Here is a 16,534-nt window from a genome sequence, read left to right as displayed (position 1 = left end):
AAATTGGATTTATCATTACGACATTCCTCCGCAATGATCCTAAGCATAACATGGTGGTCTGTTGTTGAGTGATGCCTTCTGAAACGTGCTTGGCCTTTAGCCCGCTTACCTTCACTCTCAAGCCATATGCTTAACTTCTTTTCCAGAATACTACCATACAACTTGGCTAAGAGAGGGCTGATCATAATTGTCCGATAATTAGAGGGGTTATTTGTATCCCCACTTTTAAAAATAGGGATAATGAAGCTCTCAGTCCAAGGTTTAGGAAACCCTTGCTTGATTGCTTGATAGAAAAGCTTGTGGATGTGGGGGAATAAATAAATAAATTTCCAAAACAAAATATAGTTTAAAACAACACTATCAATCCAAACACTATAATGTATAAAAATGTTTTCTCAAAACCTCTTTTAACAATTTTTTTTAAAGTATCTAGTACATACAAAACTATATTTTATTAAAATACTATTAACATAATATTCACTCCCACTTATAACTTATATACACTAGTGTAATTATATTAATTTTTAAAGTGTCGAGTCCATACAAAACTATATTTTATTAAATTACTATTAACATAATATTCACTCCCACTTATAGCTTATTTACACGAGCGTAATTATAATACTTATTTTATAATTATTCACTCCCCACCTATAACTTATATACACAAGTGTACTTATAATGTTTATTTAAATTTATCAAATATTAAATTTTGCTCACTTAACTCTTAGATTTCCTATTTTCACTGTAAATGTTCCCTTCATGATCTCATGACTTATATAAATTCTCTGTTCATCTTCTCATGACTGGTTATTTTAGTAGTAAAGAATGAGTTCATTGTCTTCGTTATATATTAATTCACTTTCATTTTTTCCAGGTCAACTTTTTACCTTGTAATTCAATTTAAATTTGAATTCTGGTTGCTATTTCTTCCACTTAATTTATGGGTCCACATATTAGATTTATTAATGCATAGTTGGAAATTGTATTTCACTTAATTTCATTTCGTACTTTTCTCATAGAAAAAAAAAGGTATATCATTATAATATTTATATAGTTTAATGGTATGTTATTTGTTTAGATTTTTTATAAATATAATTTATTTTTTTAATATTTTTGTTTTTAGCATATTTTATGTAACATGAATATTTTTTTTGCCTTTTTGAACATATTTTATGTAACATAAATGTGTGTATCATAATTTTGAGCTATATAATTGATACGAATCTTAGTTTCTCGATGATTTTTTAGAGAATTATATCTATTATACATTAAAAAAATGTACCTTAAATATCTAAAAATTATAATGTTACTGAAAATTATATAACAAGTAAAAAAAATAAAATATAAAATTATTAGATTGTGACATATTTATATAATATATAAACACTCACTTTAATATATATTATATAATACAAAACAAAATTTAAAAATATGGAATCTAATTATTATACATTTTTATCTTTTTGATTGGAATGAACCATATTTGTTTTTTTTTTACATTGTAAAATTTTAAATTTTGTTAAATATATTTGGTACCATGAAAAACTCCTACTACATTAAATACCATTTAAAAAGATCCATTTCAAATATAGAAAATAGGCTTAAAATAAACTAAAAAATGTATCATAGTTAAACCACGACAAATATGCTACCAAAAATTTGTATAAAATAAAATAAAGTTAAACTTGTTATTTATTAAACTATACGTTAGAATTACATTTAACATGTGATTAATTTAGGTTCGTTCATTAAATAAATGTATGTGAAATAAAATGAAATTAATAAATTTAGATTCATTAAATTTTAGTTTTAATCAAATGAAAATTTGACTTAATTGCCTTTAATGCACATTCTCTTAATTATATGCGTTCTTCTGAAGATGTTTAATCGAGTAGAACTTTGTTGATATAATAATATATTACGTGACTTCAATATTGATTGATTATGTCATTATAATTTCAATTTTTTTCCTAAATAAATATATGGTATATTATTATTTTGAAAAAATTTATTGGAATTTTTAGAAAATCTAAGTTACAATTATCAAGTTTCAGGATTTTGGGTGTTCCATAGGTATTTCATGGTAATTAATCCATTTCCAGCATCAAAATAATTATTTAAACAATCCCATAGTGAGATTTATTGAAAAAAAAAATCACTAGATTTCGACGAGAAATTCGTCGTCAGGAAAAATTATGGCCTAATTAGAGAACACCCTTTTGAATTTAACTTCTCATTTCACTATCAAATTTCTAATTATTAATGAAACCAAAGGGTATTTTTTATCCTATGGCATTAAAGTATTAGCTTATTTTATTTCCTAGGTTAGTATGATTCACATGCCTTTCAAGTATCCAACTTTCCTTGCGATAAAATGGAAAAATAGTGGATACATTGTTAACTCATATTTATTTCCCTTTCTTGAGAGACCAATAGTTACTGAGGAATAAGGTTATCACCTTATTGTGTAACTTCAACTAATCCTTGTCTCTAATTGAGTTAACAACCTATCCTCATTGCAATGAGCAATCTTGGAGTAAAAGTGTCCCTAGATTTTTAGGTCAAGCCCAAAAGGAGTGCTAGTAGGTCAAAATAGTAATATTTCTCCTCTTATCTTGATGGTTTACAACCTCATCACGCATATGTGGATCAATCTATTAGTATGTTCTCTATGCATACACATACAATAATCAACAAATTGTTAACTTTCATAATCCAAATCAAAATATAAATTAATTACATAATTCTACTATTCTCTAACTCAATTTAGAACCTAATAAAATAAATTGATGTAATCTTATGTCAATTTTCCCCTATGATTTTTTGTTGCACTAGCTAAATCATCAATGAAATTTACAAGTTAATATATCCACAATGCAGAATTCATTATAATTAATTATATATTGTCCATGCATATTTCGTTCATCTATAATATGATATAATCTTATAAAGCAATCAGTCATTTATCATCATTTAAAATTTAATAATTAGACAATAAAATTTTCATGCTTCATCACCATAATAACAGTCAAATATCTAGGTCATTTATAAATGGATTCCTTCAAAAAATAGTTTCTATTCTATCTCACAATGTGAATAACAGTTGGTTATTAGTTTAGCTAGTCAACTTAGCTTGGACATTTGATTGATCCAACAATAGTTAGTTAATAGGGTTTCTATTTGAATAAAGTAATTGATCCGAACTTAAAAATGAACGCAACAAATTACAGATATAACCATAATTACAGAGATGCAACTGAAATAAAACTTCATTTCATTAATATTATAATACTGAAATATGCTTTCAAACATAATGGAAAATAAACTAGCTCGAGCAATGATAGCTTATCTGTGAGAAGATATGTGGTGGCTACATACCTCTAAACTGTGGTACAGTGAGGCTTAATGGCCTATTTATTATTGTACAATAAGGGAAAACCCTAAAAAACCAAAACCCTAACCCAACAAGATGGAATTCCAAAATTTTGTGGGCCCCGTTAGGGTTAGTTGGGAAACCAACTTCGTGGGGTCATAACTTGGTCATATTATCTTTGTTTGGTGCATACAATACCTTGTTGGAAAGGTCTCTCCAAGTACTACAGGATTTGCAACAAGCCCCTACCTATAATTTTGGGCTTGCTATAGTTTTAAAAAATGTCATTTAGGGGTTCAAAAGTGCTCCAAAAGTTCAGGACCTAAAAAACTACTAAAAATAATAAATGCTGAAATAAACAAGGAAACCAATAAATTAACTAGAGGTCTAGGTGGAATAGGAGGGTGGCCACCAATATCCACCTAGATCAGTCCTCCCTTCTTAGGAAGAAATGGTCCCCATTGTGTGTAGAGCCTCCATGAGGTGAAGAAATTTCTGTTGAACCTGGTCCCTGGTGAACCACCTGCCTTGGTGAAAGTGCTAGCCTACATTGAGAAATCGATATAGCTGGATCCTATGTTGGTGAATTTTTTTGATCTGTGTATCCATGATCTGACTAGTTGTAGCCTTCTCCATTCAGTCTGCGTTTAGCTTTGTTGGTGTGATTTGTTCTACAATGTCAGATGTGTCGAGCAATGGTGGAAAGTATGGCTAAAGGCGGTCTAAATTGAACACTGGGTGCAAACCAATGAATTGTGGACTTCTTAGCTCGAAGGCATTCTACCCCATAGCCATGGTGATCGTGTATGACCCATATTAGAGCGGGTGAAGATTGCGGTGGGGTGTAGGGAGGCACTCCTTTTGCAAATGCATCCAAACATTGTTGCCCACCTAGAACTTGTGCAGAACCTCATTTTGATCATGGCGCAACTTGTACTTAGAATTAGCTCTGTCCAATATATCATGGACCTACTAGTGGATGTGCTGAATGTGCTTAATGAAGCTATTAGCGCCGTCGACTTCAGATTAGACGTGAGCCAAATGTGCCTAAGTAGCTGCAAATGGTATGGCCACATCAATGGGACATAATGGTTGAAATCCCAGCCCTACCTGAAAGGGGTTGTGGCCCATTGAAGTGTCGATAGTTCTATTGTATTTGAATTGGAAATAGTGGAGGCTTTCATCCCATGTGTGTGGATGCTTCAATTGTACATGCATAGAATGTGTACGATCATCCTATTGATGACCTATATTTGGCCATTAGTTTGGGGATGGAAAATCATGGACTTAGTAAGTTTGGTATCAAACATTGACTAGATACATGACTAAAATGCACTCACGAATCAATTGTCCCAATTTGAGACAATGGACTGTGGTGTCCCGAAGTTTACCCACACTCACTCAAACAAGAGCTTAGTAGTGGCCTCTACTATGATACTCTTCTTTCATGGCACCATAGAAGCCATGTTAGAGAATCTATCGATGACCACAAAAATAGAGTCATTGTCATGCTTAGAAGAAGGAAGGGCTGACATGTAATCTATGGAGATGAATTCCCAAGGTCGACTAGGAGTAGGAAGAGGAGTATATAGGCCTTGCTTCTTGATGGTCATTTTTTCAATGGTGCAGGAAATGTGGGATTTAATATACCTTTTAACTTCCTAATGAATTTTTGGCAAATGAAAACACTTCTACAGTACTTCCATTATTTTCTCTGCCACGAAATGTCTAGTGAACCAACTGTAGTGCGCCTCCAAAATAATCTTGGGACACTTGCTTGAGGGAACACATAGGTGTCCCAGGTGGCATAATAGTGCATCCTGGAGGTGAAAATTTGGAACTTTCTTACCTTCCAAGAGTTTTTGGTATGTGATACTGAATTTTGGATTGCTCTTGTAAATATGTGTCCACCCCGAAGTCTTGTGCCCTAAAACTTTGAGCACAATGATTAGTGTCATGGTTGGTGGCCAAATGAGGTAGTCTACAACATTACTGGTGCTTCCCTTCTTGTACTTAATGTTCAAATGGATTTTTTGTAGATATGTGGACCATTTCTGATGGTAATCGTTTTACAACTTCACTTGTGTTTGTATGAACTACAAGGGTTGCTTGTCTATGTGGATGACCGTTTCCTTCCCCAAGACATAATTCTTCCATTAACAATAGGCCTGCATAATGGAATACATTTCTTTGTCATAAGTGGGATACTTTTAGACTGCATATAAAAGTGTCTTATTGTGGTAAGCCATTGGCATCCCCTATTGATTAAGAGCTACACCAATAGCATAGTCGAATACATCTGTCTCAATCTCAAATGGTTGTTGCAGGTCTGGTAATGTGAACATTGGTGCAAAGTAGAGGCGATGTGTTAACTCAGCTAATGCCTTCTGTTAGATTTCAGACCAAAAGAAAAAAATTCTTTCTCTTTGCCCATGGTGACTTGACTTAAAGGCCAAGTGATATGAGAGAACCCCAACATGAACTTGCAGTAGAAATTGGCAAGACCAAGAAAGTAGCGGAGCTTTGTTAAAGTGGTTGGGGTTGGACAATACCAAATGGCTTGTATCTTGGCTGACTCCACATCAATACCCTTCTCATCGATAATGCACACCATATCTTGAACCTGGGTCATGCCAAAAGTGAATTTCTCCAAATTAGCACACAACTTATGTTAACACAGGGTTTGAAGGACCTGTCAAATATAGTGGAGGTTCTCTTCCAAAATTTGGTTGAAGATCAAGATGTCATCTAAATTCACCACAATGAATGCATTGGTGAAGCTCGTAAGATGTCATCCATTAATCTCATAAAGGTTGTGAGGACATTTGTCAACCCAAATGGCATGACCAACCATTCAAAACGACCCTCCTTGGATTTGAAGGCATTCTTCTGCGCATTGGAGGGTTCAATAAGGACTTGGTGATAAACATACTTCAAGTAAATCTTGTTGAAATATTTGGGCCCCTTGAGCAGGACCAGAAGGTCATAAATCCATGGGATTGGGTACCTATTCTGGATAGTGATCTTGTTCAGCACCTGATAGTAAATACAGAGTCTCCAGGTCCCATCCTTCTTCTATAATAATACAATTAGGCTCGAACACAGTGATGAGATTGGCCTGATGTTCCCTTTCTGCAACATCTCCTGAATCTTCCTCTTGATCTTATCGTTCTTTGGAACAGAGCGTCGATAGATCGTTCCATTGGGTAGCGATGTGCCTGGCGTGAGATCCATGGAGTGCTAGACCTACCAATGCAAAGGTACCCCTATAGGTGAGGTGAAAAATTCCTTGTACTCCTCCACGACCTTGTTAATATATTGTTGTTGTACAGAGGAGCCCTGTCTGGAAGTCATGGCCACAACCTTCTTCCTTCCTGAGGATGAATCATAAGGAAAATGAATTTCCCGGTCTAGGAAATGATCTCACTGTATTTCTCTGTAGTGATCAAAGAGATGGTGGTAGATGAGGCTACCTCCAGTATCTTGTACTACTTATTTCCCAAAATAATAATCACAGAGTGAGGCCTAGACTCATATACAAAATGGGACTTCCACAAGTATGGTTTTCCTAATAATACTTCACAAACATCAAAAGGAGAAACATCACTCATTACCTCATCTATGAAGGGCTTGATGTTTTAGGGAAGGCAACAATGTTGGATGATGCAGAAATCTCATCCTTGATAAAGCCACCCAATGGCATACAAATGCGGATGTGTTGTCATTGGCAGGCCCAGATGCTTAATGACCTTTGCTGAAATCAGGTTTTTTCTGCTCCTGCTGTCAACAATGAACTGTAGCGAAGAACCCTTCACCAACATCTATGAGTTGAAGAGGCATTCCCCCTCCTATGGATCTTTAGGTTCATTCTGTTTGATCATGGTGGCGGCCAGGATGGCATTGGGCCTTGCGTTAATGATCTTCTTCCTTAGTCATTCCCTTTATCGAGTTATGACTTAGAGTTAGAACATGCTTCTGATTCAGAATCCTTTAGCTCAGTCACCAATGATTCCTTGGTCCAACACTCACTTGCGTTGTGAGTGCATCTCATATGTAACTCACACCACTTTCCCATGTCCTTATTTGTCTTCATGGTGTTTTTCTTTTCTTGTGGCTTCAGCAGGTTGTCCTGGGTCACCTCACCTTGGCTTTGACCTCTGTTCTTTAGTTTGGGGGCTCATTTTCCTTGCTTTGGATTCACAGGTCCAAAGTCTCGCTTCTTCTATTTAAAATTTTGCTCAGTATTGACATTGTATCAGTATGTCATGCCAAGCGAGGATATGTCCAAGGACTCAATCTCATCCAAGATGTACTTATGTAGGAAGCCACGGCACTTGAGTAACAAATGCTGCTTAGAATCCTTAATACCCAATTTTGTGTGGAGGGTATGGAAAACATTTGTGGACTCTGACACATCTTGGTCTCTTCCCTACTGTAGCATGGTCGACTTTATGTATTTATCTTCATAGCTCCTGACGAGTTAATATTGTTGCTTGATGGCATCTCAGAAAGAATCCCAAATGGGTGTGGCTGAAAATAGTGAGGATTCCCTCTCATCCTTTTGTTCATAGTAGGTTTCCCACCAATACTTGACATGTGGGGTAGCTTTGAGAATTGCAAAAGTAATATTTTCCCTATTGGAAAAGTCATGAATTGAAAAATATTTTTCCAATAAATTCAACCATTTATCTACGACATCTGCATCTATATGGCCCTCAAATATGGGAATGTCAAAGTTAATTTGTACCTTAAAAGGAGTGGCACCTCCATAGTGGCTACTGAATGAAGATGTGACGCCTGTGGGTAGTTGTGGAAGGATCTGGGCAAATTTATCCATCATCATGATCCTTTTTCGCTTGAGGGCTTCCTCGAGAAATATTTTGATAGGATCTACTGCCCCCTCCCCTCTTCCTCCATGGGAGGTTGTCAGGGTTTGTGAGGCTAGTCTTGCAAAGGTTCAACTAGATCAATCCCTAACTCCTTATACCTCGACCTCATTGGGGACATGCAAAGAAAAATAGAGAAAGAGCAGAACGCTCTGATACCACTGATCCAAAATTAAACAGGAAGGCAACAAATTACAGATATAACAATAAATACAAAGATGCAGTAGAAATAACACTTCATTTCATTAATATCAGAATACTGAAAAATGCTTACAAATAGAAAAAAACATTTAGCTCGAGGGATGATAACTTATCTCTAAGAAGAGATGTGGTAGCTACATGTCTCCGAACTATGTTACAAGGAGGCTCAACGACCTATTTATTATTGATTAACAAGGGAAAACCCTAAACAACAAAAACCCTAACCCTAAACCTAGGAGAACATCAAGTGTTTGTTGGCCTTGTTGGGGTTTGTTGGGCAGTCAAATTCCTAGGGTCATAACGTTGTCATATTATCTCCATTTGGCATGTACGATATTTTTATTGGAAATCTCTCTCTGAGTACTACATGATTTATGGCAGGCCCCTAAATATGGCAATGGGCATGCTGCTGACCACAAAATAACATTGTTTAGGGGGTCAAAACTGCTCCGGAAGTTTAGGAGCCGAAAAAATTGTTAAAAATAGTAAATTCTGAAATAAACAAGGAAACAGATGAAACTGACTTGAGGTCTAGGTGGAATAGGTAAGTGGCCACCAATATCCACCTGAATAAGTAAAAATTGATCAGAGAAGCAGAGGTCTAAAAAAATATATATTTTCCACCTATTAGACCAAAGGAACTGGTCAATCACATAAGATTTTAATTTTAGTGAAGCAAGAGTTGGCTTGTGAGAAGCTCATCTTATTGTTCAAATGCTCAAATCCGAATTAGGTTATTAGTCTCCTTTTGACAATAAATGCTTAGATAACCTAGTCTTCATAGAGGATTAGGATTATCTCGAAATAAAATGAGAAAATAAGTGTCCCAAATTAAAGGCTAGCTTAGATGTATGGATCACTCCAACCATAAGGAGGAACTCAAGGTTTAGGAACAATGATCTTTATTAACTAGACACCCGATATGATGGTTACCATATCCTCCTTAAATGAGATATTTTTATAACTTGGATTAAATAAGTAAATAAATTTATGAATACCACAATGCTTCCAAATTTTTCTATCAACTACCTTCCACTTCTTAGGTACAAGCATCTTGAGGTAAGCTTCATGGGTGAACCTATGCCACATGGCTCAAGTATAAGATTCCCTTGATAACCATTAAGTTCGGTATTTCATCAAGGCATTTACAACATGTAAGGGTCTTCTTCATAGTGATAAAGTGGTAATTAAAGAGATCTTGTAATGGAAGAAAAGTTGTATAAATTCTCCTCTAACAACACCCACAATGCTGGAAATAACTACCACCCTATACTTTACATACTAAATATTGCAATTATTTTTTGAAAGAAAGATAAATTACTGCCACCTTATACATTCTATACCAAAAATCACAAATTCCTTCTGAGAAACCAAAAGAAAAAGAAGTTGGAAAATTATTAGTGTGACTAACTACATGAGAACCTATTAATATTAGCCACATAAACCTCTTGTAGTTGAAAATAATTTAAGTGCCACAACACAACATGTAATTGAACACACTATAAATACAACTAGAATATTGATTAATATAAAGAAAACAAGGTAATGGAGAATTTGCAACAACAGGGCAAGACTCTTTGCATTGCTTAAATCCTTAGTATTTATATATAAACATAGAAAATGAAGCATATAATTTTACCTCACTCTAATATGAAATCAAATAAAACTAAAAAAAAATATTTTATGGATATACATAAAGATTTATTTATGTTTACATCATCGACTTTGATATTCAAAACTCTATTTTTTTTTTCAAACCATACACAATTAATATAATAAAAATATTTTAAAAATTACTATTTTAAATTCACATTTTTACTATTTTCCATTATAATATAATAAAATATTTTTAAAATTACTATTTTGGATTCACACTTTTACTATATTCAATTCTGATAATTTGTAGTTCTCTTTACATATATTAAAATTCTTTAACATTATCTCAATATGCTAAGAAATATTCACATTCCTCATTATTTTAATATCTCAATAAATATTCATGGCCAACAACAAGGACTTAACATTTATCAAACCGTTAACTTTTATTAATATCCTGTAAACTTTAGAGCCAAATTATGACTGATTTTCTGAACACTCATATATATTTATATAAAAAAATAATATTATATTACATTATATTATAGATGGTTTAAAAACATAGAGTATGATTAAAATTAAAATTATTGTTTTTAATATCTATAATTTTTAAATATAAATATAAATAGAGGAAAAAATTAAAATTTTAAGAATTAAATAGAAATGTTAAAATTAAATTATATAATTGATTTGTTAGATAATTGATTGTTTAGAATTTAAATTTGGAATTTTAGATGTTCATTTTAAAATCTGCAAATTAGTGGAAGTTTATTTTGAGAATTATATTTTTACATTTTTTCACTGTTTGAAATGTCGAATTAGGACATAGAATATTATAGACAGATATTTCATTGAGTTATATATGAGATATTGAGATTATAACGAGCTTTTAGGAACTACAAATTATCACTCGATAATTATTAATTGCACTGTTATGTTTTGTTATCAGAAGGTTTCTCTTAATCACGCACAAGCAAAAAATTCACTTCCTCACTTTCTCCCTTTTCGTAGCATTCAACCCTTTCTTTTATGTTCGGGTGAAACTAAACTCTTTCCATTATATTACTTGGGATGTTTTTCATTTTTCTATGGTCGTGGTCAAGTGTTTTACTTGTGCGCCTTACATGGCTTCATGCCAACAATTTTGTGCCTGATGGGGTAGTGTGCTAGGGGCATCCTCCTCAAGGCACAGATGCTTGTTTGGATGGGAATATGTGGAAATTTCTTTGAGTTTTCGCCTCTTGAGGTCAGAAAGGAAATTCTAAATTTGGACGCCAAGGAATTTAGAGACCGCAAGTACTTCTCAAACTTTGAGATTCGTGGTAGCAATCTCAAATGGGTGTCAGATCTAAAAATGCTTCGGAGGAGATGAATTCATTTTCTTCACTCAATCACTCACTATCGTCAAATGGAGACACTTCTTAGCATGGCTATCCGTGATAAGAAAGATGATAACAATAAACTCCTTGCTTGCCAGGAAAAGATCAAGCGCATGCTGTGGGACATTAGATATAACTTGTATGATATAGTGGTAAGGTTGAATCGAGTGGAATGTTATATAGTGTTAGAATCTGATACCGATTCAAATAATTAGTAGGAAGAGTCGACAATTATCAACATTGTACATCTCAATACTATTAATGGCAATTTTGACCCACCATTGTGCAATTCCCATGAAAATGCCTCCTTGCACTAGCTAGTTACCTTTCTGGACTAAGTCTCCTCAAACAACTCTTACGATCATTAGCGCGGAAGGAATCTACATGTTTATGTGTTTTTACTAAAGCTTTATTACACTTTATGATTCTTGTTACTTTATGTTACAATTCATATGTATGCACTTGTCTATTTTTTATGTCAACAAATAGTAGTATCTCGATATGTTATTTATATGGTCAATTTTTGCAATAGTTATGTTAAGGGTGTCCTGGTTCATGTAGTGGAAAAGGTGGAGTCACCCTTCCTCAATTTTATAACCCTATGTCTAATGTTCTCTTCTCTATTCACATGGAATGGTGACATCTGATTGTTCTAGAACTATTCATGTTTTGAAGCAATTTCAATGTAATACCTTATGTAATACTTTTAGCTATCAATAGAAATATCTAGACATATTTACAAACAAAAAAAGTGACAAGAAAAAACTTTGGAAATTATTATTCAACACACAAGGTAAATGCAAAGCTTGAGGAATGCTAATATTTTAGACGTATAGTTATAGGATTGGAAAATGACCTTAGTTTAGGATACCACAATAAAGATTATCAATTGGCTCCATACCTAGGGAAGATCAAGAAAAGGGCTATCCATTGGCTCCATATCTCGGACAGATCAAGAAGAGGGCTATCAATTAGCTCCATACCTAGGAAAGATCAAGAAGAAGGTTTAAGTCAACAAAAACCACGAAATATGGAAATGGAACCAATACAATAAGAGCAATTCCCTTCACAATATGAATAAAAAGAAATATAAAATACATAGTAGGTATATATTTTTTTAATTCTAGAGTTTTATTAAGGTTTCCAAAATTAAATCAAAAAAATTAATACGAATTATATCACCTAAATTAATAGTTTTTTATACATAAAAAATATATCAATTTTAGTGATTTTGAATTATTATTATGATTATCATTATTTATTTTTTTGGATTATTTAATTTTAATCTTAATGTTCACAATTTTTTAATATTTAAAAAATATAATACTTTATTTTATTTATTATAATATTTTTTAAAATAAAAATTATATTAAATGAAATTAATATAAAAAAAAATATATGTAAATGTTACCTTTCTCTATTATGCTTTTGTTAAGATTTTTCATGATCCTAATGACCAATTGTTTTCAAAAAAAATGTATTATAAGTAATTTTTTGATTTTTTTAATTATATTTTTAATAATTATAATTATAATTAAATATATAATTTATTAATTTTTTTAAAATTAGTTTACATTAATGATATTATTTTTTTTTTTAAAATTGAGAATTATTATTAGGACCAAATTAACTGAAGTTATATTTTAATTTGGATGGAAGTTGTCTAAATTAACATGTTGAAAAATACATTATTTTCAATTATCAAAATTATTCATTTTTTTAATTAACTTATCTCCATAAACAAAAAGTATTTATTAATTTGATTATTTGAGATAATATTTAATTCTAACAACGTTTCTTCACCATTTTTTTTTTGCACCTGATGCAATCTTTTTATACTACTTCATCAACTTTCTTATACCTACGACAACCTTTCTAAAATATCTCTAGTTTTCTTTATTATTTAATAATAACTCGTATCCATGCATTATCTTGCTTAAGGTTAGCTACTAAAGGGTGTTGATATCTTGTTTCCTTTGTAAATGTTTTTTGTTGCAATAACGTTGGCTACAAATATTTCTCTACTCATATCCATGATAAAAGCTTGTTTTCCCATTACTCCATCTTACCATTATGTAATTTGTATCTATTAAGATGTGTGCCTCTTAATCATATTAATACTAAGGCCTTGCATCCCATTATCCATATGGCTAGTATCAAAAGATATGATGTCATAAACTAATGTGATGTGTGATATGTGATCTTATTTCCATTAAAAGGAGACCCGAGGTGTGAGCTAGCTCTGGTTTGGGGGTTATCACAGATGCTAGGCTTCACTGCAGCCATGATTCACATTTGTTGCCAGGTCATCATTTGATGCAGTCATCATGCTCCCTATTGTGCCTTGTCTTGTGAAGGGAGCTGAGGGGGATAGGATGTGGCAGATTCTTTTCCAGTTTTGTGCCTCATTTTCGACTGTTTCCTAGATCTTGCGAAGGGATTTGTGGGGGTTGGGGTTCCCCACTTTCATGCCTCTTTTGGTTGTAGTGGAGGTGGGAATCTATAGGTGTGGCTTCATGGTGGTTATCTTCCATCTTGTTCGAGTTTCATGTGTTGTTGTTACTGTAGCTGTTGCGTGTGTTATTAGTTTCCAAGCTTCTCTACCACGAGTTCTGTTGGTTCTCTTGGGCTCACTAGGCGACCTAGACCCGAGTTTCGTTTGCTGAGAGTTTTAGATTTGCTTCGCTTTCTAGGTTGTGGTGGGTCTGCATGCCAAACTTTCCTGGATTGTAGGATCTTTGGGGGTTATTTTAGGGCCCATCTGGGTGTCTTGTGACCAATATTTATGGTTTGATATCTAGTTAGTATTTTTGTTGGGGTTCCTGGATTTTGTTGGTGTGCCCTTTGGGGTTTTTTTGGTGAGCTTGCATACTCTGCTCTCTTGTTGGATTAATGGCCATTTTTTATTAGCCGTGAGGGTTAAATACTCAAATGCATTCAACATATCAAAAATGTAATTTTGGTTCTTCTTACTAATGAATAAAATCACTATTTTTTTCTCGAAAAAAATATCCATTAAAAAGAATAATGTTGTTAAACAAATACTTTATATAATCACATCTATAATGCCCCCTTCTTTCATAATGTTAAAAATAGTATTTATAATTAATAGTGAGGACATCTCTTAAGGGATTGGATATTGAATTATATAGCAAGATAATGCAGGAGCCATGGATTGTATTCACTCTTACTTATATAGATGGAGTGGATCATTCTTTTCTATCTTGCAAAAATGGGTGAGAGTGAAACCTTACATGTAGGGGTTGTCTACTTGACTTACTACATATGGTTGATGTTTAAACCTTCCACATTGAACTCAAGGTTTATGTTTTACACCTTATGCCTTGCCACATTCTTTATAAAGTCCTTATAAGTTTCTCCCACAACAACTCCAAGTTTGTAACTCCAATGTCGTTATATTACATGGCCTAGAAATTAAGACAAGAATGAATGACAAACACAATTTCAAGGTTTTTTAATTATAATGTTCCATAATCTATCGATACACACATTTTTGTTGAGGGAATGCGTGATGAGATTCAATTGAGTTGTAGCTTAAGGAAAATTTGAATTATATTACACTTATCCTCCATTTTTCTTGTTTTCTCTCGTAGTTTAAAAGTGTCTTGTATACACAATGCATGTACACTTAAAACACATGTTTCAATTACAAATCATTTTGTATTGTAATATAATAGATTTTGCAGAGATGTAATGTGTATATAGATTGAACAAAAATGTCAAAAATAAATTTTGAATCGAAATAAAAAGGACAACAGTTCTCCCTCTCAACAACTCAAACTGAACGTGATCAATCAAATTTATATAATTCATAAATCCAGTTCTCAATACAAACAAGAACACAAACCAGAACACTAAACACATTACACATTAAAATATTAATATCTTTCACTAATAAACTATTTCCATAATATACTCTTATGTACATGAACTCATGCTGAACATATACTTGCCCTACATAATATTAAAAACAAAATTTCACTAACACCAAAACTAAAACAATACACTGATTAACCTGCCATCCTTGATAAAGTAGTGGTTACTTGTCCATGTATGATACTCATGCTAATTTTTTCCTACCAACCGGTGGATATCAGAATTTCCTAATTTATTAGGTCTCACGAGGAGCATGCTTTTTCCATGAAAATACTTTATACTTTCAAAGCAAAGAATCCACGAGGGTATATACTTTATGAGGCTTATATTTCACGTGGGGTTGGCTATGTTTTAGTGGTTAGGCGTCGGGGTTAAATGAGTCATCGGTCTACATCAATTAAATACATGGGCGAGATTATTCTAAGCAGGGGTTAAAATTGACGCGCGTATGCACATTTTCACCTATTTTAGCCATCAAATACAGGCACTTTCAAAATCTACACGTTATTATTAACTTGTTAATAATTTCTAAACTTGTCATAATTATAAGCATGTAATAAAATTACAAGTTTCAATTTTTTATATACATAAATATATATATTTTAATAATTTGTATTTGTTTAAATTTTATATTGTTTTGATAGTATAGGTACCCACTATTAGTGTACCTGAGTTGGATTGGACGTGCTGTATCATTCTATGCTTCTAACACTTATGTGAATCTATATAATTATCAATGCGACGGGACTAAGAGTCTAGAGTCCATATCCATCTTGTTTGGCCAGCATATCTATATTTTTTTAAATTTTATATTAAATTGACAGTATAGGTACCCACTATCAGCTTACCTGAGTTGGACTGGACATGTTGTATCATTCTATGCTTCCAGCACTTATGTGAATTTATGTAATTATCAATGCGACGGGACTAAGAGTCCAAAGTCCATATCCATCTTGTCTGGCCAACATATCTAGATTTCAATATCATTAAGGCACACAATTAAAATGGGGAGCTCACCAACGCATTAATTGACACAACATTGTCAACATTGGCAATTTAGCATTGGTTTGGTAAGGCATTTATTATGAAGTTTTAATATTTATGAGAATTATCGTTGCGTTAACTTTTTTTTTCCAATCCGATGATGATCTGACTTCCATTTCCTACAAATTTTGTCCCAATTTTATCATAATCTCGAT

This window comes from Pinus tabuliformis, chromosome 2_2, assembly GCF_031772625.1.
Source record: "Pinus tabuliformis cultivar Carrire ecotype Pingquan chromosome 2_2, CPIR1, whole genome shotgun sequence".
NCBI classification, from domain to species: Eukaryota; Viridiplantae; Streptophyta; class Pinopsida; order Pinales; family Pinaceae; genus Pinus; species Pinus tabuliformis.
This window is presented reverse-complemented; position numbering follows the sequence as displayed.